The sequence below is a fragment of the Papaver somniferum genome, chromosome 8 (assembly GCF_003573695.1).
Source record: "Papaver somniferum cultivar HN1 chromosome 8, ASM357369v1, whole genome shotgun sequence".
Lineage (NCBI taxonomy): Eukaryota > Viridiplantae > Streptophyta > Magnoliopsida > Ranunculales > Papaveraceae > Papaver > Papaver somniferum.
The window spans coordinates 24117486-24132600 of record NC_039365.1 but is presented as its reverse complement, the minus strand read 5'-3'; positions in this window follow the sequence as shown (position 1 = coordinate 24132600).

The window sequence follows — 15115 nt, the reverse complement described above, 5'->3', positions numbered from 1 at the left end:
GACTTATAGTTTTGGCAACTAAACTTGACAAACAAGCTTGATATAGCAACGCTTGCGATTTCGACCGAGCAGTGCTCTAACAATCTTCCCAGATTTAGATGAATGCTCGTGATCAAAGATCTTTAACTTCCCAACAAGAGTATTTCTGGATAAAGTATTAAGGTTATTTCCTTCAAAAATGGCATGCTTATTAAAATCGTATTTGGCTGGCAACGATCTGAGAATTTTCATCACAATATCCTTTTTAGGAATAGTCTTACCCATGCAAAAAATGCATTAATAATCACAGGCTTCTTTAGACTTAGTGCACGTAGTCACATGGTGTTGAAGATCTGGGATAATGGCATGAATGATAACATTTAATCCATCAGAATTTTGCTTTGTAACAAGAATCCCGGCAGGATCATAAGCACCAATATCCTTCGGAACAGTTACATCTCCTTCTGCAACAACCATAGGATCATAGTCATGGATAATTAGAGCCATCTAAGACTGGTGGTACGTTTATAGAGATAGTGTTTCTGTCCAGAGAGTTGGATTGCTACAAACACAGACTTATGAGGTCTTGAACGTATTTGCCTTCTTTGATACCAATTGAAAAGGCGGGGGTCTAACATCCGCATCCAATATTTTGTTTAGGCAATCTGTATGGATTAATTCCAATATATTTCCAAGAGAATCAACTATACAGTCAGACTCAATCAAGGAAAATACATCCAAGAGTTATATCTCAATTTCTCAAATCAATCTGCAATCCAACAGATAAAAATTTGTGAGCCGGATTAATATGAGAAATAACTTGGATGGTACCAAAGACCAATATCCAAGCATCAATCAATTTCAATCAACAACCAATGGTTGGATTCACCAATTGATTGAACTACACAAAACTTGTGATACTTCAATTATATAGAAAAAACAATGCGGAAAAGAAATAACACAAACACCAGAAATTTTGTTAACGAGGAAACCGCAAATGCAGAAAAATCCCGGGACCTACTCCATATTTGAACTCTACACTTTATTAAGCTGCAACAGAATTTAGCCTACTACAAGTTAACTTCGGACTATAACGTAGTTGAGACCTAACCAATCTCACAATGATTAAGGTACATTCGCGTTTCTTACGCTTCTAAATCCCAGCGGGACTCTACGCACTTGATTCCCTTAGCGGATCTCACCCACAACTAAGAGTTGCTACGACCCAAAGTCGAAGACTTGATAAAAAAATCTGTCTCACATAGAAAAGTCTATTGAATAGATAAATCTTTCTCCCACTAAAATACCTACGGGTTTTTGTTCCATATTTTGATAAATCAAAGTGAATAGGAACCAATTGTTACAACAGACTTATATTCCCGAAGAACAGCCTAGTAATGTCAATCACCTCACAATGATCTTAACCGTATGGTAGCAGAACAAGATATTGTGGAATCACAAACGATGAGACGACGATGTATGTGACTACTTTTTATCTTACATGTCGGAGATTGAATCTCGAGCAAATCTTAGAGAATATAGTACTCAATATGATAGAATAAAGTAAGATCAGAACACGCAACTATAAAGAAAATAATTGGGTCTGGCTTTAGAATCCCAATGAAGTCTTTAAATCGTCAACCTATAATGGTTTTAGAAAAACCTAAGTTAAAGGAGAACCGACTCTAGTTGCAACTACATCACACATGGGATGTGGGGATTATGTTTCCCAGTTGCTAGAATTCTCCCTTATATAGTCTTCAAATCAGGGTTTGCAATCAATGCTACCTTGGTAACTAAAGCATTCAACATTCACCGTTAGATGAAAACCTGATTAGATTCAAGCTAATATCTTTCAACTGTTGATTGAACTTAGCTTGTTATACACATATGAAATGTCCCTTCATTTAAATATGGGTAACCGTACCTAAACATGTACACTTGGTTGGCTCAATAATAGTTAACCGAAGTTATCCATATGAACACTTTCATATAAACCTTGTTTATGTTTATCACAACTAGTTCAAATGACTCAAATGAAACTAGTTATAGAGTTGTTCAATTGTTTATATTCTCATAGAAGTATACAAGACACAATTGAAGCAAAATCGATTTTGATTCACTCGAATCAATTCATGAACATTATACTCACGGTTTGCAAAAGATTGTATTCCTTATTATATAAATGTATTTGTTCATGAACAAACCGATTTTAGAACTTAACCCACTCAAATATGCAAACGGGTACGCATACTTAGAGTTCCGGACTTGGTCTGTCCCCCAGTATGCGAACGGGTACGCATACTGTCGTTCACGACCGAATTCAGATGAATTAGTACGCAAACGAGTACGCATTATAAATTCCCGGACTTGAACTGTTAAGCCAGTACGCATACGAGTATGCATACTAAGTTCCCAGACTTCAACTTTTAAACCAGTACGCATACGGGTATGCATACTATGGTTCCCGGACTTGGAGTACCTTGCAACAGTTAGCTTACTGTGTTATATCCAATCAATGGTTAATTGTTCTAAACTCCATTTTAAGCATTGAAACATTCTTAGAAGACGGGAATAGCTGTCTCACACAAACTATTAAAGAAATTTTTCCAAGTGATCAATAGATCAATATGCAACATTCCGAGTCCACATCAAATGACTGTCTCACAAAAATCATGTAAGATGTTACCAGACGATTTTCACATGATCATATTTTGACTTTCGTCAAGAATAAAAGATGAACTTGGCTAAATCGAAAGTTTACCAACACATATTTCGAGATATATGTAAGCGATTTAAACTCAGCTTGAAATATCAAATGTGTATAAAGTAAAGTTTGTATAGCTATACGACTTTTTTCTCTATAGGAGATAGAATAGAAATAGACTTGTGAGTGATAGATGGGTTCAAGTCTCCAGATACCTATTCTTGATGAAGTTCCACAAGCTCCCCTTAGTAGTTTTTCGTCCTCAATCGATGAACGTCGTAAAGTCTAAAGCTCAACTACACATTATATCCTAATATGAGACATATCTATAAGTAGACTAGAAATCAAGACTTATAGTTTGGCAACTAAACTTGAAAAACAAGCTTGAGATAGCAAAGCTGGCGAATTCGACTGAGCAGTGCTCTAACAGTCTTCTTCTGCATATAAAGAAACAAAAGTGTTAGAGCATTACTCGGTCGAACTTGCAAGCGTTGCTATCTCAAGCTTGCTTGTTAAATTCAGTTGATCAAAACTATAGTATTGATTTATATTCTACTTATAGTTATGTCTCGGATTAGGATAGAATGTGCAGTTGAGCTTTAGACTTCACGACGTTCATCTATTGAAGACGAAGATCTACTGAGGAGAGTTTGATGGAACTTCATTAACAAAAGGTATGTGGATATAAAGCTTATCAACCACTCAAAAGTATATTCTTTATATCTCCTAATGAGACTAAGTCGTATAGATATATATACTTTTATATTATACACATTTAATATTTTGAGCCGAGTTTATCTTGCTTATCTATATCTTGAAATATGTGTTGGAAGCTTTTTGCTTTAGCTACGTTCATCATATTCTTGACGAGTTTAGTTGGAAACAATTTATTTGTTGGAAACTAAATAATAAGTCAAAAGATGATCATGTGGAAATTTCGTATTAATCATTCGATCACTTGAACATTACCAATAAGCTAATTATTTGTGTGATACGGCTATTGTCGTCATCTAAGGATGTTTCAATGATTGAAATAGGAGTTTAGAACAAAAAGCTTTGTCTGGATACATCACAGTATGCGTACATATTACGCAAACTGTTTTGGTATGATTCAGGTCTGGGAACCTTGTTTGCATACCTAGTATGCATGTAATTTTAACTGTTAAAGTCCGGGAACCTTGTTTGTGAAAATGCAGGGGTACAACAACCTCACCCAATATTTCGATTAGCAATCTGTATGGACTAACTCCAATATACTTTCAAGAGAATCAACTAGACAGTCAGACTCAATTTAGATAGAAGTATATCGAGGATTTAATATCTCAATCTCTTGATTTGATCTTTACTCAAGCAAATAGAAATCTACGAGTCTTTATAAAATACAAGGATAAAAACTTGGATGGTACCAAAGACCAATATCCAAGGTTCAATCAATTTCCAATCAACAACCAAAGGTTGGATTACACAATTGATCGATGCAACGCACAATCTGTGATATTTCAATTATATAAAAAAATATAATGCGGAATAGAAATAACACAGACACCAGAAGTTTTGTTAACGAGGAAACCCCAAATGAAGAAAAACCCCGGGACCTAGTCCAGATTGAACACCACACAGTATAAGCCGCTACAGACACTAGCCTACTACAAACTAACTTCGGTCTGTACTGTAGTTGAATCCTAATAAATCTCACACTGATTCAAGGTACAGTTGATCTCCTTACGTCTCTGATCCCATCAGGATACTACGCACTTGATTCCCTTAGATGATATCACCCACAACTAAGAATTCCTACGACCCAAAGTCGAAGACTTGATAAAAAAATCTGTCTCACACAGAAAAGTCTATAGAATTGAATAAATCTGTCTCCCACAGAAATACCCAAGAGTTTTTGTTCCGTATTTTGATAAATCAAGGTGAACAAGAACTAATTGATAAATCGGACTTAAATTCCCGAAGAACAACCTAGTATTATCAATCACCTCACAATAATCTAAATCGTACGGTAGCGAAACTAGATATTGTGGAATCACAAAGGATGAGACGAACATGTTTGTGATTTATTTTTATCTTGCCTTATCAGAGATACAATCTCAAGCCAATTATTTAATCGAACTCGTACAATAGAAAATGGCAAGATCAGATCGCTCAACTACAAGAAAATTAGTTTCGTCTGGCTTCACAATCCCAATGAAGTCTTTCAGTCGTTAACCTACAGGGTCTCGAGAAGAAACCTAAGGTTAAAGGAGAATCGACTCTAGCAAACCAACTAGTATCACACAAGAGGTGTGGGGATTAGTTTTTCCAGATGCTATATGTCTCCTTTATAAAGTTTTCAAATAAGGGTTTGCAATCTAAGTTACCTTGGTAACAAAGAATTCAATATTCACCGTTACATGAAAAACCTGATTCAACCAAGCTAATATCTTTCAACTGTTACATTGAAACTTAGCTTGTCACACACACAAATGAAATGTATTCATTTAGGTTTGAGTAACCGTACCTAAACGTGTACACTTAGTTGGTTCAAAAATAGTTAACCAATGGTTAGCCATATGAGCACTTTCATATTAACCGTATTCATCTTTCTCATAACTAGTTCAAATGACTCATAAGAACTAGTTGAAGAGTTGTTCAATTGCTTAGGTCTTTATTCATCGACACAATTGAAACAAAATCGTTTTGATCCACTTGAAAAAAATTCATGAACAATATAGCCACGGTTTGCAAAGATTGCATTCCTTATAATTTATTATTTTAAATTCATGAACTACCGAATTGAGATATCACCAGCTTGAGTACGTGTACGGGTATGCGTACCTTAGCTACCGGATTTGAGTTTACAAACTCAGCTAAATTTTTCGGTTCGAAAACTTCTGTGAGTACGCGTACCTAAGGTGACTGGTTTACTAGTTTGCAAACTTACAAACTCCAGCAGAAATTTTCGGTATGAAAACTTTCGTGGGTACGCGTACTCAACCTGTCTCCTTCCCCAATACCGCATGCACACATATGCACGCACTTGGCTTCCGGTACATGGATTTATACACTAATGTGCGAACATACTTTATATGCTTATATCCATAGATGGTAATCTCAACTCTAAATTTCAATCATTGAAACATTCTTCTATAATGTTATTACAATCGTCATTCACGACTATTGTCATCAAAGCTATTTTCAAGATTGAAACGTCATCATGACTTTCATCACGGGTAAAGATGAAAATGGTTAAAGCGAAAGCTTACCAACACATATTTCGAGAAAAAGATAGGCGAGTAAACTCGACTCGAAATAGCAAATGTGTATGTATGAAAACTATCATACTTATACGACTTTATCTCAAGAGTAGGAGATAGAATAGACTTTTGAGTGATAGATAAGTTCAAGTCTCCACATACCTTTTATTTGGATGAAGTTCCACCGGTTCCTCGAGTAGTTCTTCGTCTTCGTAAGATGATCGCCATGTAGTCTGGAGCTTCAACTACACTTGAGTATCCTAGACCGAGACTTAGTCATAAGTAAACTAGAAATCAAGACATATAGTTTTGATCACTAATATTGACAAACATGCTTGAGATAGCAACGCATTCGAGTTCGACCGAGCAATGCTGTAACAATCTCCCCCTTTGTCAATTTTAGTGGAAAAACTATCATTACATATGGATTACAAAACAGATAAAACTTTGTAGCTTCTCTTCCACATGCTTGATCTAATTGGTTCTTCAACATTACTCAAAATCTTCGTCACTTCCAAGTACTCCAATGATTCCAAAGGTTGTAAGTTTAGCATCATCTTTGTTGAAATTCCGTAGCCATAACAATGAGAAAACAAAAGCTCTCGATCATTGTTATACAGTGTCATAGTATTATTACACAACATCAAAGTTTTCATATCACAACTTCGACAAAAATACTATGGTGATATGTATCACTCCCCCTTAGTCAATACTTCATCTCAACACGAAAACCACTCCCCCTTACATAATAATCCGAAAACCATATGTATTTGTAGTGTGAACTACATATTAATTCTCCCCCTTTTTGTCAATAAAATTGGCAAAGGTACGAAAACGGGATCCTAATGAAATTATCATGGAGACACTTCAATACCAAAGAAAAGTACATATCAACTTTGTTTTGATGCAATCATAAAGCCGAAGCTAAATGCATTCATCACGGAGTTTATAAATATACGAGATAACTCCTCAAATATTCCACAGCCGCACTCCCCACAAAGATATGGAAATTAAGCGCAAGTTCAAAAGAACTCTCCCCCATTTGATGTCATTCCCGAAAGAACAACAAGAGCGACCTTACTTTTACAAGAAAATAAGGATTTCTTTGGACACTAACAACCAAAAATGATTTTGTTATCCAAAAACTCTCAATCAAATTAACCACAAGAGAACCCATGATTAATCTAATCGGAATACACAACCAAAATAATCACAAATGAATCTATGATTAGTTTAGTTGTAAATGCTCACACAAGAATACTTATGGAGCCACACAATATATACATAAAATATGGATCAGGGAAGATCAATATGCGGAATATACAAGGATTCATTATATTTTCCACCACTATTTGCATAGCGACATACAATAGACATAATCCTTGTAAACAAAAGATTTTAACCTATCTTCCATCAAAGAATTGGCTTAACTTTTGTTTGTCAAAAGTTCATTCATTCTTTTATCAATACATGCATATCGACATATTAACGAGATAACTTTTGACATCGTATGGGACAATAATAGTTCACGGATGCAAACACACATATCTCATAGCATATTGCAATATATAAAACCATAAAGATTAATACTGCAATCATCATCTTCCAAAGCAATTTTTTAGAATTTAAACAAATAAACCTAAAAACATGAAGATGAAAACGTTGGACATAGCTATGTGTACTCACAATAATAGCTTTCTCAAAGCATCCACAGAGAATTCTTTCTTATTATTGAAGAAGCTATTGATAATGGGATCATTTAATTCCTCTATATCTTCAGAAATGTCAGTTAACTCACTAAGTTTTCTTTTCAGTTCACACAAGGTGTTCTTGGTTAGAGACAACATTTGTTCATAGTGATTTATCTTTTCTAAAGAGGAAACGATTTGAGATTTTAAATCATTTCACTTGTTGATGAAATCTTTCACCATTGCTCTAAAATCATTATCATAAGGACAAACAGACAAGAGACAGTTAGAGGAAGAACCTTCTTCATTGATTGTCGACTTCACTTTCTTTACTCTTGAGGAAGAGATTCCTTCACAAAGATACACATTAACTTTTTCGACTGCATCTCGTCTTGTGATCCCTCTAGTTACAGGAGCCATGGGAATGTATCTTATTGATAAGGAAGGAGAAAAAAAGGACACAGAATTACATATACGGATTTGTAAACTCAAAACCCTAAAAAGACATTGAATGAGTATTTCAGGATTTGTTATCCGCCTTCCATCTTCTTATGAGAATATTTTCTTAACAATTAAAAGAAAAAGATTTATAAACACAAGGACTTGAGCCACTTTTTAGTGTAAACCTCATTTTTCCCAAGCTAAAAATGAGGATGCGGACGACACCATCATTAGTTGGTGACCGAGTGAGCCATATGTTCACACCTCTTATTTTTTTCGTGGCTTTTCACTGTTTTTTGTGTAGACATATTTCTTACCTCGTCTCGATCTGGATTATTTTAAAGGAGCTTGGTTATCTGAACCCAGATTCATTTTCTGCATGTTCTCTTGAAGTTTGATGATTCTCTTATTGCTCTTTCTGAATCTTCAACAACTGATCTGTTCATGCTTCGAATGTCCACAAAAAGAACAAATCAACGAGGACTTTTCGTCTTTATGTGATTTTTCCTGTTTAACACAACAATCAACAAACGTTGTTCCTTCATTAGTTGGAACACACAAATTTGAGCTTTGAGTTTTGATTTTGAATCCTAAACCATTAGTGTTTCCAAAGGATCTCTGACCAAATAAGATTTCTGCAATTTTATCAGAGCTTCCAGATAATCTTTGCAGTCATACTTGAGAGTGTTAATCTATTCTTCCTTTGACACATGGTTCTGACAAACTTGTCATTAAGATTCTCTATCTCAATGTTTTTCGCCTGGAGTGATGATTCAACTCTCTTTAAGGAGGCCTTCAAGTGAAGGTTTCTTGAAGAATCTCTTTATTTAAGAGTTCAAGAAACTCTGTGTCACATTCAAGTTCTGAATCAGAAGTTGAAGAGGAGAGAGACTATGTAGTAGACTCATCTAAGACATCCATAGTAGTTTTTTCTTCTATTGAATCATCAGAAGCATTAACTGAAGACGGATATTCATCACATATATTTTTCCCCTTTATCAAATCCTTGATTTTTCTGATTAATAGTGAATTATCACATTCATCAGCCCAAGACAAGTGAGAGGATACACCTGTTTTGGTTACAGCATTGAGCTCGAACGTTCTGCTTGTGTCAAGAATTTTTAACTATCCTATCAGAGTGTTTCTGGAAAGTGTATCAAGGTTATTTCCCTCAACGATGGCATGCTTCTTAGAGTTGTATCTAGATGGCATCGATCTGAGAATTTTCATCACAATGTCCTTTTCAGGAATAGTCTTACCAATACAAAAGATGTATTAACAATTTCAGCTACTTTGTGATTAAACTCATCAAATGAATCTTCATCTGCCATACGAAGTTTTCCCAATCGGAATTAAGGTTTTGAAGCCTAGCTTCCTTTTCACTGGTATACCTTCGAATACGGTTGCTAAGATATCCCATGCATCTTTAGACCTAGTGCAGTTTGACACATGGTGCTGAAGATTTGGGGCAATGGCATGTATGATGGCACTCAAACCGTCAGAGTTTTGCTTTGCAGTAAGTATCTCAGCAGCATCGTATTCGCCAATATTTTTTGGAACATTAACGTTACCTACTGTAACAACGGGAGAATCATAGACATTAACAACATATACCCATGATTGAAAATCACGCGCTTGAAGAAAAGCTCGCATAGCAATTTTCCACCAAAAGTAATTAGAGCCATCGAAGACTGGTGGTACGTTAATAGAGATAGCACTTCTGTCTATAGAGTCAAATCGCTAGAAACACATACTTTTGAGGTCTTGAACGTGTTTGCCTTCTCTGATTCCAATTGAAAATGCGGGGGTACAATATTTCGATTAACAATCTGTAAGGACTAACTCCAATATACTTTCTAGAGAATCAACTAGACAGTTAGACTCAATCTAGAGAAAAGTATATCGAGGAGTTAATATCTCAATCTCTTGATTTGATCTTTACTCAAGCAAATAGAAATCTACGAGTCTTTATCAAATACAAGGATAAAAACTTGGATGGTACCAAAGACCAATATCCAAGGATCAATCAATTTCCAGTCAACAACCAAAGGTTGGATTACACAACTGATCAATACAACACACAACCTGTGATATTTCAATTATATAACAAAATATAATGCGGAATAGAAATAACACAGACACCAGAAGTTTTGTTAACGAGGAAACCCCAAATGCAGAAAAACCCCGGGACGTAATCCTGATTGAACACCGCATTATATTAAGCCGTTACATACACTAGCCTACTACAAACTAACAAAGGTCTGGACTGTAGTTGAACCCTAATCAATCTCACATTGATTCAAGGTATAGTTGCGCTCCTTACGTCTCTGATCCCAGCAGGATACTACGCACTTGATTCCCTTAGCTGATTTCACCCACAACTAAGAGTTGCTACGACCCAAAGTCGAAGACTTGATAAACAAATCTGTCTCACACAGAAAAGTCTATATAATTGAATAAATCTGTCTCCTTGATAGACACATTTTTGTGACCGAATTGTCCTCAATTTTCAGTATTGTTGGTACTCGATTTTCTACTTATTATGGTGTTTTATGTGTTTGTAGGCATTTTTGGAAAATAAACATTTTTGGAAAATTCGTCTCGAAAAGTTGGTATAGGCACCCGGAGGACACGTGTTATTCGGACTCTCAGTTTTGGATAAGGGGCACCTAACTGATAAGGGGCACCCCAGGGAGCCAACTGCTAATCGCACCCCATTACTGGTTAAGGGGGCTCCATCTTCTTCCTTGATTTGATAAGAAAAATTGGCGGGAAATTTGGTTTCAACGGTAAAGGATTTATTATCATTAAGATAAGAATATCTTCTTGCCTTACAAACATGAAGTTTTGAAGAAAAAGGAAGTTATCTTGTATTAAACAAGAAAGATATCATTCGAAGATTTTATCTTGGATTTTATTCTGCGAATTAAAGAAGATATGGGTTTAGTAAAAACATGTATAAAATAAAGAGAAGGAAAAGTTCCTAAAGATATTTTTAATTAAAAAAGAAGAAGATTTTGGAGTTATGGAAGAATATATTTGAGTGATGTGTATTTGTGTATATAAATAGAGAGATAGAGAGCACATTTGGAGGGAGTTTTGGGAGAGAAAAGAAAATCACTACTTTAATAATTTTCTCACATTTTCATCATTTGTAAACCACTTTTAGAGCCATGAATAAATATTTTAAGTGTGTTTTCGACGTGATGAGATAATCCCAAACACTGGGACGACGGAGGAAGACGAGTGTCATACATGAGTAAAATTATTTAATTCTTTTTAAGACTTTTGCATTAATTTTAATTTAAATATGATTTGAATTAATTGGTTGTCATTTAATTTGATGAAGTATGCTTAGCTTAAATGTTTTGATACATCCTGCTTAGGATTTACAACTAATCTTTTGAGAATCTACCTTGCCAAAATCAGAGTCCATGTTAATTTTATTTATTGAGATTTAATTTTTGAGAATAAATAAATTGAACCCTATGTTATGAATTCGACGAAATCCTAGTCCCAGTAACTCTCTTCATCTTGTGACAAAATTTTTATATATTTTTCTTTTATTTTAGTTTATTAATTCTTAAAATCAATCTCATCAAGTCCGAGTGAACGACAACTGTATTTACCACTATATAAAATTACATCAAATTTTTGGCGCCGCCGACGCGGATTTGTTTTTAGGTTTTTTTATTATTATTATTTTTTTTCTTTTTTACGCGTTTTGATATTTTTGTTTGCTTTCAGATTTGGAGGTAAGCTAAAGGAAAAGAGAAAGTGCTGAAAACAAAAGCGAAACCAAAGAAGGAAACAAAAGAGGAATCCAAAAGGAGTGAAGAAGAAGATTTTTTATATATAGATAGTTTATTTTATTTTTAGAAACCGTAAATATGTTTATATTTTTGTAATTTCTTATTTTTGGACTTTTTGAACTTTATTTTTGGAACATTGGACATTAATATTTTTAAAACCCTAAGGAAGGGTGAATTAAATAAAACTGCTGCAGGGAAGGACGGCAGTTACGATACTGTCTCGGCCCCTCAGGTTCGTACACTGACATTGGAGTCGGTGGCCTAAGTCGACTTCAACGGTTCATCGCCCGTCTGGTACGGGAGGTAAGACTTTATCCACCCACGAATCCCCTGTCAGTGGGTTTTATTTTGTGTTAAGAATGTCGAACTGGTATTATAACAGCCAATACAACGAATATCCGACTGAACAAAATGGACATTACTACTTTGACCATAGTGTGAATAGTGATTGGGAACATCAACCTATTGAAAGTTTCTCATACCATGGTGAGCCCAATTACTATTCGCACACCCCCGGGTTATACGAGCAAAACGATCCTCATATTTCTCTAGAAGAGTCTCTCAAGAGTTTCAATGAGTCAACACAGAAGTCTCACTTATTTATGAAGGAGACTTATAATATTCCGCTTCCAGAAGAGTCCGTAGAGCAAACAAATAAGATGTCTCTAGAAGATTCCCTCAAGCAATTTACTGAAAGTACAAATAGGATTGTGGAAAGATTTGCTCAAGATAGTCTTAAATTCCAATATAGTGTTCCCAATACCACCCTTGAAAATAAGGATAGTTTTTATTCACATAATCAAGATGAAGAGGTTAGAATTGGTAACACTACTTGTTTAGATGAGGTTCGATCATTTTCATATGATGATGATTATGATGAGGATATGATTGATGAAGAATCTGAAATATGTAGGCATAGTGATCAGGAATTTGTTACTCCGGTTGAGCTTTATAATGATAATGTTATTTCTAGTACAAATCCAAATAATTTTAATAATTATTCACCTATTCAAAAGGACGAGGATTTGACTAAAAATATCCCCGTTTTAGACGATGTAGTTTTTCCTTTTCACGAAGCCGACGAAGGTTTAGAGGAACGAGTTTATTTTGAGTCTAGCGATTTAGAAACAATAGTCTTAGACAAAGAAAGTGAACTCGTAGAGATGAGTGAGGATGAACCTGACTTAAAAGAATCAATTGACCATTTCCAGGAATCTGATGACCTAGAAATTAGGAAAGTTGTGACTAGTCTTTCTAGAGACACCGAAAACTATAAGTTTGGGGGTGATTATCATTCTCTATGTGCTTTAACTCTTAGAAAGGTCCCTCACTTGGGACTTGATATATGTGCCTCAACCATTGTGACAGATTACCGTCATACTAGGTCTCCCGAACCTAATAATGTCCAGGAAGAAGTTCAGTTGTTAGAAACCCATCCTCTGGTTGATGTGGTTTACCCAGGATATGATACCCAGATTGATTTTGTTTTCCCACCAAAAACTTTTATTCCAATTGTGGGAACGTTTGAATTTGAAATGTGTCAATTATTGAGTTTTGAGACTAAACCTACTTACTTTAGGAGATTAGGGTCGACACATTTGCTTAAGAATGACCACTACTGTGGTCAACTGTGTGAGTAAAATATGATTGACTTAGAGGATCCCCAATTATTCAGGTTGTTGTTATGTGATTCTGAGTCCCTAATAAGTATTTACAGACTCTTCAACCTGACCTTCAGGATCTTATCTTTGAGGAAATTCGGCCCTTGAAAACATTTTATCTAGACCCTTTTATAGAACCTGAACCTGAACCACAACTAGATATAGTTGTCTTAATTAAAAAATTAGACAAGGGTATGTTCGGTATCTTCATGGTCTGCTGTAATTTCCTTTTCCTTTGGGTAACACTTTTTGATTCAGATGACCCGCAGTTGTTCAAGTTACTTCTATATGGTTCTATGAGGTGACTAATTCCTTCCGATGTCTGGCTGAAGACTTTAAACTTAGAAATTTCTTGGGAGGTAATCCAATCTCATGCAATACGGTAATATCTTTCCTTAACTCTTTTGCTTCAAATGGTAACAGTTTCTCCTTGTTCATATGCTTTTAATTTTATCTTTAGAACATTGAGGACAATGTTGGATTTAAGTTTGGGGGTATGGGAGAAACTTTTTAGTTTCAATAAATAAACTCCAGAGCCTAGAAATTTATGTTTATTAAGGATGACACTAACCAATCTAAGTCAATGGAAGCATCTTGGTTATAGGAGTTGAGGAACCAATCTGATTAGATGGAAACATCTAAAGAGTCTATTCATAAAAGCACAGAGCTCAGGTGTTAGAATTTAAAAAAAAAAGAACATGGTAGTTTCGCCATATCTCGTTCAATCCTTTTCACCTTCTGTTTTTATTTTCTTATAAGTGATTGGGTGAAATAGAGAGATTGAGATACAAAAAAAAAATGAGACCAGACCATCAGACCAACCGGAATAAATTCAACAAAGTCGACCACTTGAGACCTTGTATATGCCAGTTGTGTTGACCTAGAGTTAGGATTATCACCCGTTGGTTCCCTTGTATATGCCAGTTGTGTTGATATTAGTTAGACTGGTATCTCAGTCCATTAGGATAGGTTCACCTTAGTCAACATCAAAACCATCTATGTTTTTCTCTCCCTCCATCTTATTAATCTTTCCATGTGATTGGTTGACTCCGGTTATGATGTACGGAAACTATCTGAGTAGAGCTCTGTCACTTATATGAATTTTAGTATGCTTGAGTGCAAACTCGTGTATAACAATTGGAATTTCGCATCAGGGTACTTCCTCCTGTAGTCAACGAGAGTATGCCAAACAAGGAGATTCTTTAGTGCCTTCCAAGGTTTTGCGTAGATAGCTAGAGTCCGGAGTAAATGTTTTGTGGGTTCACCTCTGGTAAACCCTCCGAAGACAACACTCCGCCGCTAGGGCCACCTAGCGGTTTAACGGCTTGCTGCACGTGCTAAGTGTAGTCATTTTTATTTTTCTAGATTAGATTTGCTCGAGGACTAGCATATAATACGTTTGGGGGTATTTGATAGACACATTTTTGTGACCGAATTGTCCTCAATTTTCAGTATTGTTGGTACTCGATTTTCTACTTATTATGGTGTTTTATGTGTTTGTAGGTATTTTTGGAAAATAAACATTTTTGAAAAATTTGGCTCAAAAAGTTGGTATACGCACCCGGAGGACACATGTTATTCGGAC